The sequence below is a fragment of the Bos javanicus genome, chromosome 9 (genome assembly GCF_032452875.1).
Source record: "Bos javanicus breed banteng chromosome 9, ARS-OSU_banteng_1.0, whole genome shotgun sequence".
Taxonomy (NCBI): Eukaryota; Metazoa; Chordata; class Mammalia; order Artiodactyla; family Bovidae; genus Bos; species Bos javanicus.
Window position 1 is genome coordinate 18513224 of NC_083876.1, and position 14478 is coordinate 18527701.

The window sequence follows — 14478 nt, forward strand, 5'->3', positions numbered from 1 at the left end:
CGTGCACCGCAACGAGATACGACCAGGATGAGAAGCCCGTGCACCGCAACTAGAGAGCAGCCCCCACTCACCACAACTAGAGAAACACCCGCACAGCAACAAAGGCCCAGCACAGCCAAAAAAAACTTTTTTTTTAATTAGTTTTTTAAAAAACAATTCTTTACTTAGTCTAAATACTACTCATTTGTTTATTATATACACTGTATTTATCTTCTTCCAGTCTGTGGCTTCTCTTTCACTTTGCTTACGCTGTCATATGATATACCTAAGTTTTTAATTTGATCAGTATCATCAGTCTCCATTCAGGTTACAGTGGCAGGACAATCTTCAGGACCACAGGACAACTAGTTTGAAGTATTCTCTTTCAATGTAAATTATTTCTCCCTTCATCTTAACTCAACTAGGAGTAAGGATTCTAATGATCCTATCTTCCACCAATGAAATCTTACCTTTATAAGCAAGCTTGAGGCTTCTATAAGCAACCAAGTAGTCTGACAACTGAAAAATACTGAGGGAATCACCCGACCCCTCTTCCATTCACATCCGTAAGTATTGGCCGTACTTTGAAACAGAGATTCTAGATCTACTGGAGCTTTTCTATAAGGAGAATGAGAAGGACCTCATTTATTATAGCTAATTTGATCCACAAATGCACAAATGTTTGTTTTATATTGTCTTTTTTTCCCCTGGATAAGCCAAAATGGGAAAATGTGCTAAGGCAAAAGGAGTTGGGGCTTCCCTGGTGGTCCAGTGGTTGAGAATCCACTTTGCAATGCAGAGGACACCAGTTCAATCCCTGGTCCGGGAAGATTCCACATGCTTCAGAGCAACTAAGCCCCTGTGCCACAACTACTGAGCCCTCACTCTAGAGCCCTCAAGACGCGACTACTGAAGCCCATGCACCTAGAGCCCGTACTCTGCAACGAGAGAAGCCACCAATGAAAAGCTCTCACATCACAACTAGAGAGTAGGCCCCACTCTCTAAAAACTAGAGAAAGTCCACACAGAACAATGAAGATCCAGGACAGCCAAAAATAATTTTTTAAATAAAGAAATAATTTTTTTAAAATGAGTTTGCTGTCCTCTATTCATTAAATAATGCAATCCATTAGGGAAAAAACCAATAAGTATAAATAGTAAACAAGAAGAAGCAACACAATTCAGATATAATTTTTTTAATTCTGAAACGTGTATATGGAAAAGTTACTGTTATAAAGGGGAAAATATGTTCACTATAAAGGGATTGCTCCTATTATTTATAATGACCTACTGATTAAACTTAGAAAAATATCAGACGTCTGGATCAACAATGGGACATCTTTCTATATTTCTAAATATCATTTGCTTATTCTACAAAATATATGAATATTTTATTTATATATAAATAAAATATATAAAATTATTATATAAAAGTGAAAAAGGTGGCTTAAAACTCAACATTCAGAAAACCAAGATTATGGCATCCAGTTCCATCACTTCATGCAAATAGATGGAGAAACAATGGAAACAGTGAGAGACTTTATTTTTGGGGCTCCAAAATCACTGCAGATGGTGACTGCACACATGAAATTAAAAGAAGCTTGCTCCTTGCAAGAAAAGCTATGACCAACCTAGACAGCGTACTAAAAAGCAGAGACATTACTTTGCCAATAAAGGTCCATCTAGCCAAAGCTATGGTTTTTGCAGTAGTCATGTATGGATATGAGAGTTGGACTATAAAGAAAGCTGAGCCCCAGAGAATTAATGCTTTTGAACTGTGGTGTTGGAAAAGACTCTGGAGAGTCCCTTGGATTGCAAGGAGATCAAACCAGTCCATCCTAAAAGAAATCAGACCTGAATATTTATTGGAAGCACTGATGCTGAAGCTGAAACTCCAATACTCTGGCTATATGATGCAAAGAACTGACTCGTTGGAAAAGACCCTGATGCTGGAAAGACTGAAGGCAGGAGGAGAAGGGGACAACAGAGGATGAGATGGTTGGATGGCATCACCGACGCAATGGACATGAGTTTGAGCAAGCTCCAGGAGGTGGTGATGGACAGGGAAGCCTAGCGTGCTTCAGGCCATGGGGTTGCAAAGAGTCAGACATGACTGAGTGACTGAACTGAACTGAACTGCTTCTATAAAATCAGCTCCAATAGCAACACTAGTATTCATTTATTTCACCCTTCCATTCATTTACTAAAAATATTTATTAACTATTGTAAGTCATAAGCTAGATTTATAAAGCTATGACAAATCAAAATGGAAAGTATGTTCTCCAGAATCTTTTAAAAATATTTATCAAGCACTCACTGAATAGTAGGCATAATGCTAAACTTTCTACATTCACTATCTTATTTTGTCTTCTCAAAAACTCAGCAATACTTCATTAAATGTTTATTGAGCACTCACTCTGTTCCAAACACTATTCAAAGCACTGAGGAGTCAGTAGTGGAAAAGGTTCCTGCTCTCATGGAACTTTAGAAAAAAGAAGATACACCACAAATAATTTTTCAAAAAGTATGTGGTACTGTATACACATATAGTATAAATGGTCTAAAAAAATATTACAGAGTAATGGGATGAAGAGTGCAATCTCAAACTTGGAGAGACTAACCTACCCTAGACACAAGGCCAGGGAGCAGCACTGTTTTGACTTCCATTCCATGCCAACTACTTCATCATCTCTTTATATTTTAGTGTTTACTTGCTTCTACATCTCATTTAGCACTGGACAGGATAAGGGAAAGAGGAGAAGGTGCAGAGAACTCCCCAGTGTGGCTCAGACACCAGACCCACAGAGAAGCAACTTAAGACTGTATCACCATCTTTGCCACTACTCCTCGTATCTCCTCCCTACTATTCAAACAAACTTGCCTCGCTCTGAGCCTCAAACCAGTTCTTCAGAATTCTGGGTGCTGGTAAGGCAGCAAGATAATAATGATGTCCAGATCATAACAGAAGTTATGAAGAACAGTGTGATACCACAAAACTATGCATAACTGCCAACAGGAAAAATTAATTAAGAGGAATACAAAGTGTAAGTCACTCAGTTACATCCAACTCTTTGAGACCCCATGGACTGTGGTCCACCAGGCTTCTCTGTACATGAAATTTTCCAGGCAACAATACTGGAGAAGGTAGCCATTCCCTTCTCCGGGGGATATTTCCAGCACTGGCATTGAAACTGGGTCTTCTGCACTGCAAGCAGATTCTTTACCAAGTGAGCCAGCACAGAAACCCATCTTTAGAGTCTAAACATGAAGATTCCATTAATTTTCTTTGAAGACTCCAATTTTCCTTGGGATACTGAAGAACATAGCATATTTGAAATGGATATTTTATCTGACAGACATTTAATATTTTAGGTGATTTTTTTCAAAATAACTATCATTAACTAGGTAGTTCACAGTATACATCGTGGCTTCACATAATAGAATACAGTAATTCATTTACACACAAATATGTAAAATAAATATTATAATACAGAATATATAAAAAGTAAAGCTTGTAAGTATTAAAATGAAAGTCTTTTTGAACAAAGAGCAGCCTTCCCACCCAAATTCTTGTTTTGAAATTCCATTCCTCACTATAAAGAATTCAGTGAAGGAAAAACTGACCAAAAGTATAGAGTAGGGAATGTATAAGATGAGTCTGGACATTTTGTTATAACAGATAGAAAGGAAATGATCAAAAACTCTGAAAAGGGGGACTACTAATCAAAAGAGCTCGGAAACCCAAAGAGAGGCACCAACCAGTCAAATACAGAACAATGTAAGCATCAGTAAAGATACTTACCATAGTAGACTAGGAGACATCATGCATTGTGCTTAGTCACTCAATCGTGTCTGAGTCTTTGTGACCCCACGGACTGTATAGCACTCCAGGCTTCTCTGTCCATGGGATTCTCCAGGCAGGAATACTGGAGTGCGTAAGCCATTTCCTTCTCCAGGGGATCTTTCCAATCCGGGGATCAAACCCAGGCCTCCTGCATTGCAGGCATATTCTTTACCATCTGAGCTACCAGGGAAGCCCTAAAAGACATCAAATATATTTAAATCATGACTTCATCATGATTTTTAAAAATACTTGGTCACTACTAGAGAAATAAGTGTGGATGAAACTATATGATACCTGGCTTTTGCCTCAAAAGAATATGACAAAGGAAGCTGGTGAAGGTAAAAACAAATAACATTGGCATGAGTTGGTAACTGTTGAAACTGAGTGATGGTACATGGATATACACTATGATAGTCTATCTACTTTGATATATGTCTTAAATTTTCCAAAATAAAAAGTTAAAACAAAAGAATTCCATTTTTACCTTAAAAGTACTTTCAAAATTTCTGAAGAAAAATCTACAGTAAAGAATGCTTGAAAGCAGAAAAAAAAATAGCATGAATGACAAGAATTCTGGTTACGATGCTATAAGACATAAACCAGAGTTAAATATTTAAATAATCAGAAAGGCAAGGTTATTCAAAACATCAAAATAGGCAGATGCAGACTGAACTATGCAGAGACACTGAGCAGAATTCAAAATAATCAAAACTATATTTTAAAATATTCTTTTTGAAAATTCAGAATTTGTAAATCACTTTGTTACCTAATGGTTTAATGGCAGACTCCAACAAAACTAACATTCTAGTCTGCTGCTGCTGCTGCTAAGTCGCTTCAGTCGTGGCCGACTCTGTGCGACCCCATAGACGGTAGCCCACCAGGCTCCCCCATCCCTGGGATTCTCCAGGGAAGAACACTGGAGTGGGTTGTCATTTCCTTCTCCAACGCATCAAAGTGAAAAGTGAAAGTGAAATCGCTCAGTCGTGTCCGACTCCCAGCAACCCCGTGGACTGCAACCCACCAGGCTCCTCCGTCCATGGGATTTTCCAGGCAAGAGTACCAGAGTGGGGTGCCACTGCCTTCTCTAAACATTCTAGTACAGTTTGTTTACAAACTGTAAATAAAATAAAATTACAAAGAAGATGAAGTTTGTCTTCAGTTCTACCTACCACTTCAACTGCCTTCCATTTACCCTTTAAAGATATCCAGGATCTTCTTCATCTCTTTTTTTTAATTAATTAATTTATTTTAATTGGAGGCTAATTACTTTACAATATTGTAGTGGTTTTGCCATACACTGACATGAATCAGCCATGGGTATACATGTGCCCCCCATCCTGAACCCCTCCCACCTCCCTCTCCATCCCATCCCTCAGGGTTGTCCCAACGCCCTGTTTCATGCATTATAAAAATCTTCTTTGAGAGAAGGATGTAATAAGCACATTCACACCAAACTGTAAATGACTCAAATGATTCACCACTGACTCCTGAGTGCCTATCTCACTCTTACACTTAGGTAGCTAAGCAAGCACATCTCTTACATTCATAAGAACCACAACAGTGATTATCACTAAGACATAAGACAGTAGATTCACCTGAAAAAAGGAAATCAGGAAAAAATTAGGAAAATTTTATTTTACTATAAATTCACCTTTCTTACACAATGCGTAACGCATATTTTAACGATTACATATTAAACAATACAACACTGTGACAGAAGAGGCAGTTTTAATAAGAATATATTACAACTCCCTTTTTATATAGCAAACAACTTAATGTAAGAAAAAAACTTGATGTAATAACTTCGATTTTGAAGAGCCAACGCTTCTTCAATCCCCCAAGTAAAATCTAAATTAAAGTACTTAATATTCCTAAGCTACTGCTATTGCTGCTACTGCTAAGTCGCTTCAGTCGTGTCCAACTCTGTGCGACCCCATAGATGGCAGCCCACCAGGTTCCCCCGTCCCTGGGATTCTCCGGGCAAGAACACTGGATTGGGTTGCCATTTCCTTCTCCAATACAGGAAAGTGAAAAGTGAAAGTGAGGTCGCTCAGGCGTTCCCAACTCTTAGCGACCCCATGGACTGCAGCCCACCAGGCTCCTCCGTCCATGGGATTTTCCAGGCAAGAGTACTGGAGTGGGGTGCCACTGCCTTCTCCAAAGCTAAGCTTCCAGGAAATCACTTAGTAAAAGGTGAATACAATTTACTGATAAATGTCCAATATCTTCCTTCACTCTTTTATTGATATTTTATTGATAAAACAGAATCAGATGTGACAACTTAGTTGTACTCTGCATACTCTTACTATACAATCCAGTAATGCACTACTTGATATTTACCCAAGGAGTTGAAAACTTAAATCCACACTAAAACCTGTGCAGACATTTACAGTAACTTTTCTATAATTGTCCAAACTTGAAAGCAACCAAGATGTACTTCAATTGGTGAATGGAAAGATAAACTGTGGTCTATTCAGACAGAGGAATATAATTAAGCACTAAAATAAAATGAGCTATCAAGCCAAAAAAAGAGAAAGACATCTAAATGGGTATTACTAAGTGAAAGAAGCCAATCTGAATAGGTTTTGTATGATCTCGACTTATATGATATTCTGGAAAAGGCAAATGTATGGAGACAGGGAAAAGGTCAGTAATTGAGGCAGGGGAGGGAAGAACAGACAGAACAAGAGGATTTTAGAAGTTGCTTTATTTTTTAAATGAAACACGTGTATACATATGAAATGAAATAAATGTAATATTTCGGAAAGTATTATTAGCCACTGGTACTGGAGTTCCATTTAGGAAACTGTCTTCATTTAGGAAAATGCTTTGATAAACTGCCATGCATGTGGAAGGTGAGGCCTTGAGAGTGAGGTGTTCAATGAGACTACAGTACAAGGAGAGAATATTATCTCCAATTACTTTAATAAACTTTTTTTTTATCCTGATGAAAATATCTATATAACTACCAGGAAAGCCATGGTAAAAATCATGTACATTCAAGTTATAAAAGATGATCTGAGTCTTTCAGCATTAGTATCCCACTCATAGTAGGTGCTGAATAAATGCTGAATTCGGATTTCCCTGGTGGCACAGGGGTAAGAATCCACCTGCTAATGCAGGGAACATGGTTCAATTCCTGGTCTGGGAAGATTCCACATGCAGCAGAGCAACAAAGCCTGTGCACCACAACTACTGAAGCCCGCGTGCTCTAGGGCCCTCGAGCAACAACTAATGAGCGCCTGTGCCACAACTACTGAAGCCCACAACCTAGAGCCTACGCTCCAAACAAGAGAAGCCACAGCAATGAGAAGCCCACGCACCACAACTACAGAGTAGCTCCTGCTCTCCGCAACTAGAGAAAGCCCACGTGCAATAATGGAGACCCAGCAGAGCCAAAAATACTCAGGTCTCCTGCACTGTAGGCAGATTCTTTACCATCTAACTCAGCAGGGAAGTCCCAAAAATAATAAATAAATATAAATATGGCAGTGTATTGTTGTTATTGTTGTTGTTCAGTCGCTAAGTTGTGTCTGACTGTTTGTGATCCCATGAACTGCAGCACACCAGGTTTCCCTGTCCTTCACTATCTCCCAGAGTTTGCGCAAACTCATGCCCATTGAGTTGCTATCTAACCATCTCATCCTCTGCTGCCCCGTTTTCCTCCTGCCCTCAATCTTTCCCAGCATCAGGGTCTTTTTCAAAGAGTCAGCCCTTCACATCAGGTGGTCAAAGTATTGGAGCTTCAGCTTCAGCATCAGTCCTTCCAAAGAATATTCAGAGTTGATTTCCTTTAGGATTGACTAGTTTGATCTCCTTGCAGTCCAAGGGACTCTCAAGAGTCTTCTCCAGCACGACAGTTCAAAAGCATCAATTCTTCAGTCCTCAGCCTGCTTTATGGTCCAATTCTCACATCCATACATGACTACTGGAAAAACCATAGCTTTTTCAGTTTTCAAAAAAACTATACAGACTTTTGTCAGGAAAGTGATATTTCTGTTTAATATGCTGTCTAGGTTTGTCATAGTTTTTCTTCCAAGGAGCAACCATCTTTTAATTTCATGGCTACAGTCACTGACTAGAGTGATTTTGAAGCCCAAGAAAATAAATCTATCACTGTTTCTACTTTTTCCCCATCTATTTGCCATGAAGTGATGGGACCAGATGCCATGATCTTAGTTCTTTGAATGCTGAGTTTTAAGCCAGCTTTAGCAGTGTGTACATGTCAAGAAATTTTTTCTAATAAATATTTAATTAATGAATAAAGTAATTGCTGAAAGAACATATAATTTCATTTCTCTTGTTTTTTTGGTTTTCGTTAGTCTAGAAGTGAAATTTATATATGTATTGCTTTACACTTTTTTTGTCATGCTTTTCTGAAGACACAAATAACACACTATTTTATCAAGTGTTTGATGGAGTAGGAAGCCTGTCAATCTGAATTAGAGAGAATATTTGGAGTAATGGAAATCTTATGGTGTGAAACCTTTTGAAGAGTTAATGGACTTTTGCTTCAGGAAGGAAAATAAGCACTTGTCAACTTAGCTCGGATCAAGCATTTCAAGAGTAATGTTCATAGAATGTTTGGTGAGAAAAAAAAAAAAAAAGAAACAACAGAACAGAATAGTTCTTACAAAAACTATCTCCCTACAACAAGAAATAAACACAATAAATTGGACTATATAAAGTAAGTTAGAGGTATACATAAGATGCATGCAATGCAATTTTAGTCCTCAACACTGTCTCTTTGCTTTTCACTAATAAGATAAGCTTGATTATTGAAAGCACTCACCCTTTGATTTTTAAACATTGTGTTCAGAGAGAAGATCATGCTACAGAAGTACCAAAATACGAAGGCATAGAATAAAAGGTAAATGAGGAATCTGAGATGTAAGTAGGGCAGGTGTCTTGGCCAATTTCACAGAGCTAATCAGGAGCAGGGCCAGAGGAAAGAATGCAACAGAACCAAGAATTCTACTTTTTCTTTCCTACAATCCAAATAATCCAAATAGTGTAACACTAGCAGGTCAGCTTTTAGACTTAACCTCAGGAATCTCGTGATTTTAGAAACAAGAATTTTAGTTTGGGACTTAACTGGCAGTCCAACAGTTAAGACTCCACTCTTCCACTGCAGGGGGCACAGGTTCAACACCTGGTTGGGGAAGTAAGATTCCACATGCTTCACAGTGTGGCCAAAGAGTTAAAAAAAAAAAAAGATTTTACTTTGTTAAAAAAAAAAAAAAGTCTCCTGCATAATACTGCCTAAAATTTCTTGAATAAGAAACAGAGCCTTTAATTAACAAAAAAGAAAAGATTAAAAGGCCAGAACAAACACATTCATGTAAATGTTCTCACATGCAAATGAAAAATGAAATCTCTTAATAGAGATAAATGACTAGAAATGTACTAGAAGTGGTGTACATGAAGGGTAAGACTGAGTTCTCTGAAGGAGGAAAGGTTGTTAAAAGGTGACAATGCAGTGACTTCTCAGTTTCTCCCTGCACTAAAATCTGTATAGAATACTGATTAGAAGCATAAACTTGAGAGTGAGAATTTCACACAAATAATACCTAGACATATGACCAAGGCCAATCATTTCTGAGCCTCAATCTTCTCATTGTTAAAATAAGGACATCAATATCTATTTTAAATGGTTGTATGCCAAAGATGGAGAAGCTCTATACGATCAACAAAAACAAGACCAGGAGCTGACTGTGGCTCAGATCATGAACTCCTTATTACCAAATTCAGACTGAAATTGAAGAAAGTAGGGAAAACCACTAGACCATTCAGGTATGACCTAAATCAAATCCCTTATGATTATACAGTGGAAGTGAGAAATAGACTTAAGGGCCTAGATCTGATAGATAGAGTGCCTGATGAACTATGGACTGAGGTTCGTGACATTGTACAGGAGACAGGGATCAAGACCATCCCCATGGAAAAGAAATACAAAAAAGCAAAATGGCTGTCTGGGGAGGCCTTACAAATAGCTGTGAGAAGAAGAGAAGCAAAAAGCAAAGGAGAAAAGGAAAGATATAAGCAACTGAATGCAGAGTTCCAAAGAATAGCAAGAAGAGATAAGAAAGCCTTCCTCAGTGATCAATGCAAAGAAACAGAGGAAAACAACAGAATGGGAAAGATTAGAGATCTCTTCAAGAAAATTAGAGATACCAAGGGGACATTTCATGCAAAGATGGGCTCGATAAAGGACAGAAATGGTATGGACCTAACAGAAGCAGAAGATATTAAGAAGAGGTGGCAAGAATACACAGAAGAACTGTACAAAAAACATCTTCACGACCCAGATAATCACAATGGTGTGATCACTCACCTAGAGCCAGGAATCCTGGAATGTGAAGTCCAGTGGGCCTTAGAAAACATCACTACGAACAAAGCTAGTGGAGATGATGGAATTCCAGTTGAGCTATTCCAAATCCTGAAAGATGATGCTGTGAAAGTGCTGCACTCAATATGCCAGCAAATTTGGAAAACTCAGCAGTGGCAACAGGACTGGAAAAGGTCGGTTTTCATTCCAATCCCAAAGAAAGGCAATGCCAAAGAATGCTCAAACTACTGCACAATTGCGCTCATCTCACATGCTAGTAAAGTAATGCTCAAAATTCTCCGAGCCAGGCTTCAGCAATACGTAAACTGTGAACTTCCTGATGGTTTTAGAAAAGGCAGAGGAACCAGAGATCAAATTGCCAACATCCGCTGGATCATGGAAAAAGCAAGAGAGTTCCAGAAAAACATCTATTTCTGCTTTATTGACTATGCCAAAGCCTTTGACTGTGTGGATCACAATAAACTGTGGAAAATTCTGAAAGAGATGGGAATACCAGACCACCCGACCTGCCTCTTGAGAAATCTGTATGCAGGTCAGGAAGCAACAGTTAGAACTGGACATGGAACAACAGACTGGTTCCAAAGAGGAAAAGGAGTACGTCAAGGCTGTATATTGTCACCCTGCTTATTTAACTTATATGCAGAGTACATCAGGAGAAACGCTGGACTGGAAGGAATACAAGCTGGAATCAAGATTGCTGGGAGAAATATCAATAACCTCAGATATGCACATGACATCACCCTTATGGCAGAAAGTGAAGAGGAACTAAAAAGCCTCTTGATGAAAGTGAAACTGGAGAGTGAAAAAGTTGGCTTAAAGCTCAACATTCAGAAAACGAAGATCATGGCATACAGTCCCATCACTTCATGGGAAATAGATGGGGAAACAGTAGAAACAGTGTCAGACTTTATTTTGGGGGGCTCTGATATCACCGTAGATGGTGACTGCAGCCATGAAATTAAAAGGCGCTTACTCCTTGGAAGGAAAGTTATGACCAACCTAGATAGCATATTCAAAAGCAGAGACATTACTTTGCCAACAAAGGTTCGTCTAGTCAAGGCTATGGTTTTTCCTGTGGTCATGTATGGATGTGAGAGTTGGACTGTGAAGAAGGCTGAGCACCGAAGAATTGATGCTTTTGAACTGTGGTGTTGGAGAAGACTCTTGAGAGTCCCTTGGACTGCAAGGAGATCCAACCAGTCCATTCTGAAGGAGATCAGCCCCGGGATTTCTTTGGAGGGAATGATGCTGAAGCTGAAACTCCAGTACTTTGGCCACCTCATGTGAAGAGTTGACTCATTGGAAAAGACTCTGATGCTGGGAAGGATGGGGGGCAGGAGGAGAAGGGGACGACAGAGGATGAGATGGCTGGATGGCATCACTGACTCGATGGATGTGAGTCTCAGTGAACTCCGGGAGTTGGTGATGGACAGGGAGGCCTGGCGTGCTGTGATTCATGGGGTCGCAAAGAGTCAGACACAACTGAGCGACTGAACTGAACTGATGGGGATGAAAAGAGTTGGTACATGGAAAGAATCTGGCACAATGCCTGGCATATAATAAACAATTAATACATGTTTGTCATTAATATCAATTCACATACCTCTTGAGCACATTGACTTGTTAGGAGTAAATATGTTCAAGTCTCATTCATTAGTGTTCAGCAAAGACTATTGTTTCAGCAGTGGTATTGTAGCCCTTTCAAATTAGATCACAGTATATTTTGATGCCAATAAAAAATATAGTCCCTCAAAGTAAACCTGGACTTCCCTGATGGCTCAGATGGTAAAGAATCCACCTGCCAATGCAGAAGACACAAGAGACATGGGTTAAATCCCTGGATTGGGAAGATCCCCTAGAGAAGGAAATGGCAAGCCATTCCAGTAGCGGTCGCAAAGAGTAGGACACGGCCGAGCAACTAACACATAAAAAATAAAGCTGCCTTATTCTTCTTAAAAATTTGCTTCAGTATCCCTGGAGAAGGAAATGGCAAACCACTCCAGTATTCTTGCCTGGAGAATCCCATGGACAGAGGAGCCTGGCAGGCCACAGTCCACAGGATTACAAGAGTCAGACACGACTTATTGACTAAACCACCACCATGAACCACGTGATGTAATGGATGTGTTAATTACTTGGACTGTGGTCATCATTTCACTATACTACATTACATACCTTTAGAAAACTCATATATTGTACAACCTGCATGTGTGTGTGCTAAGTCAGTTCAGTCATGTCTGACTCTTTGCAACCCTACAGACTGTAGCCTGCCAAGCTCCTCTGTCCGTAGAATTCTCTAGGCAAGAATACTGGAGTGGGTTGCCATGCCCTCCTCCAGGGGATATTCCTGGCCCAGAGATCGAACCCATGTCTCTTTCATCTCCTGCATTGCCAGGCAGGTTATTTACCACTAGCGCCACCTGGGAAGCCCATGGTACAATCTAAATAAACACAATTTTTATTTGTCAACCATACTTCAGTAAAGTTGAAAAAAATACCTTTAGATTAAAAGTTTCAATCACTAAAAAAAAAAAAAATCTGTTTTATATTGTTAAACTTGATTTTTCTTATCTTTGTACTTCACCCAGATATACTTCAGTTTAACTTTTATGATTACAAAATAAAAAGCATACAAATGAATGCTTTAATTAAATACCTTGGTTTGAGAGCAAATTCAGTGTTAAGTCCCTATCAATAACTTTTTTAGAGTTGTGTCTGCTGGTCAAATGTACCCATATTTGATGTGATATTGGTTAATAAAAAGATTCTTGAGTGGCAAAATCTCTATGAAGAGAAGACAATTTACATTTTAAACACTTTTTAGCATAACAATTATAGGATATTTCTAGATATCTGGACCAGCAACATCATATCTTGGGGAACTAGTTAGAAATGTACATTTCAGACCCCACCTAAAGCTAATGAATCAGAAATTGAGAACACAAAGACCAACAGTTATGTTTTAATAAGCCCCCCAAGTGATTCTGATGCATGCTGAAATTTGAAAATCACTAGTCTAAACTCTATAGTCAATATGGCTGCATGCTTTAGATACCCCAAGTTGAAGATTCCTAACAGCTCAGAGGCTGCACTTGCAGATGATAGAGAACATAGAATTCTTTTTTTTTTTTTTCCACTGGAGTATAATTGCTTTACAATGCTGTGTTAGTTTCTGCTGTACCACAAAGTGAATCAGCTATATATCCCCTCCTTCTTAAATCTCCCTCCCACTGCCCCCATCCCACTCCTCTAGAGAACCTAGAATTCTTGCCCCATGCCTTGTGATTCACAAGGGGAAGCTCCTTACTCCACCACCAATTAACAAAAGCCCATGAAGTATAAAAGGGAAAGATATGGCAAAACTTTAAGTCTTAAAATCTCAGATCAAAATTAGACAGCAGAAGGTCTTGAATTTTAGTCCCTATAGGGTATCCTTAGAAGCATCTTCCCAGGTGGCACAGTGGTAAAGAATCTGCCTACCAATGCAGGAGACACAAAAGACATGAGTTCGATCCCTGGATCAGAAAGATCTCCCAGAGTAGGAAATGGCAACCCACTCCAGTATTCTTTCCTGGAAAATCCCACAAACAGAGGAGCGTGGTGGGCTATAGTCCATGGGGTCACAAAGAGTCAGACATGACTGAGCAACTAAGCAGGCATGCCAGGTAGCCCTAACCAGGGTCAATCCAGCTACAATTAGAGTAAGGAATTCCTTTGCACCATGCCCTGCAGTGAAACTGAATAATGTTGGCCAGTGAGAGCAGCAACACAGAGGCCTTCAGGGGAGACTTGACTTGAAAGATCCTTTCAATATTTCAATTCCCTTTTAAGAGAAAAATCAAAATACCTTAAAGGCTTACAGCATTTTGATGAATTTAAATTCTGGGCTTCTAAACTATCAGATTGGAAACTGTAGGCCTCAAAGTTATTTCAAAGGATTATCAGTCTGTAAGCACACTAGTGCTTCCCTGGTGGCTCAGTGGTAAAGAATCCACTTGCAATGCAGGAAACTTGGGCTTGATCCCTGAGTTGGAAAGAGCCCCTGGAGAAGGAAATGGCAACCCATTCCAGTATTCCTGCCTGGGAAATCCCATGGAGAGAGGAGCCAAGTGGGCTAAAGTCCATGGGGTCGCAGAAGAGTTGGACACAACTTAGCGACTCAACGCCAACAACAAGCACAGTAGGCACTGTAAGTAAATGATAAATAACAAAGCAGTCAATATCCATTCATCACTCAGTCTGTGCCAGGAACTGACATGTATTCACTCACTCAAGCTTCCCAACAGCTCAATGTGGTGGGTACTTT

The 14478-nt window shown here is 39.3% G+C and overlaps 1 long non-coding RNA gene across 1 annotated transcript in view; it reads right to left on the bottom strand.

The window, feature by feature from the left end:
- Window positions 1–14478, bottom strand: part of LOC133253705 (uncharacterized) — a 105025-nt gene that overhangs the window by 77983 nt on the left and 12564 nt on the right. The window contains exon 3 of the long non-coding RNA XR_009738383.1: window positions 3782–4017. This is a non-coding gene — a long non-coding RNA (uncharacterized LOC133253705). The remainder of the gene's footprint in view (window positions 1–3781; window positions 4018–14478) is intronic.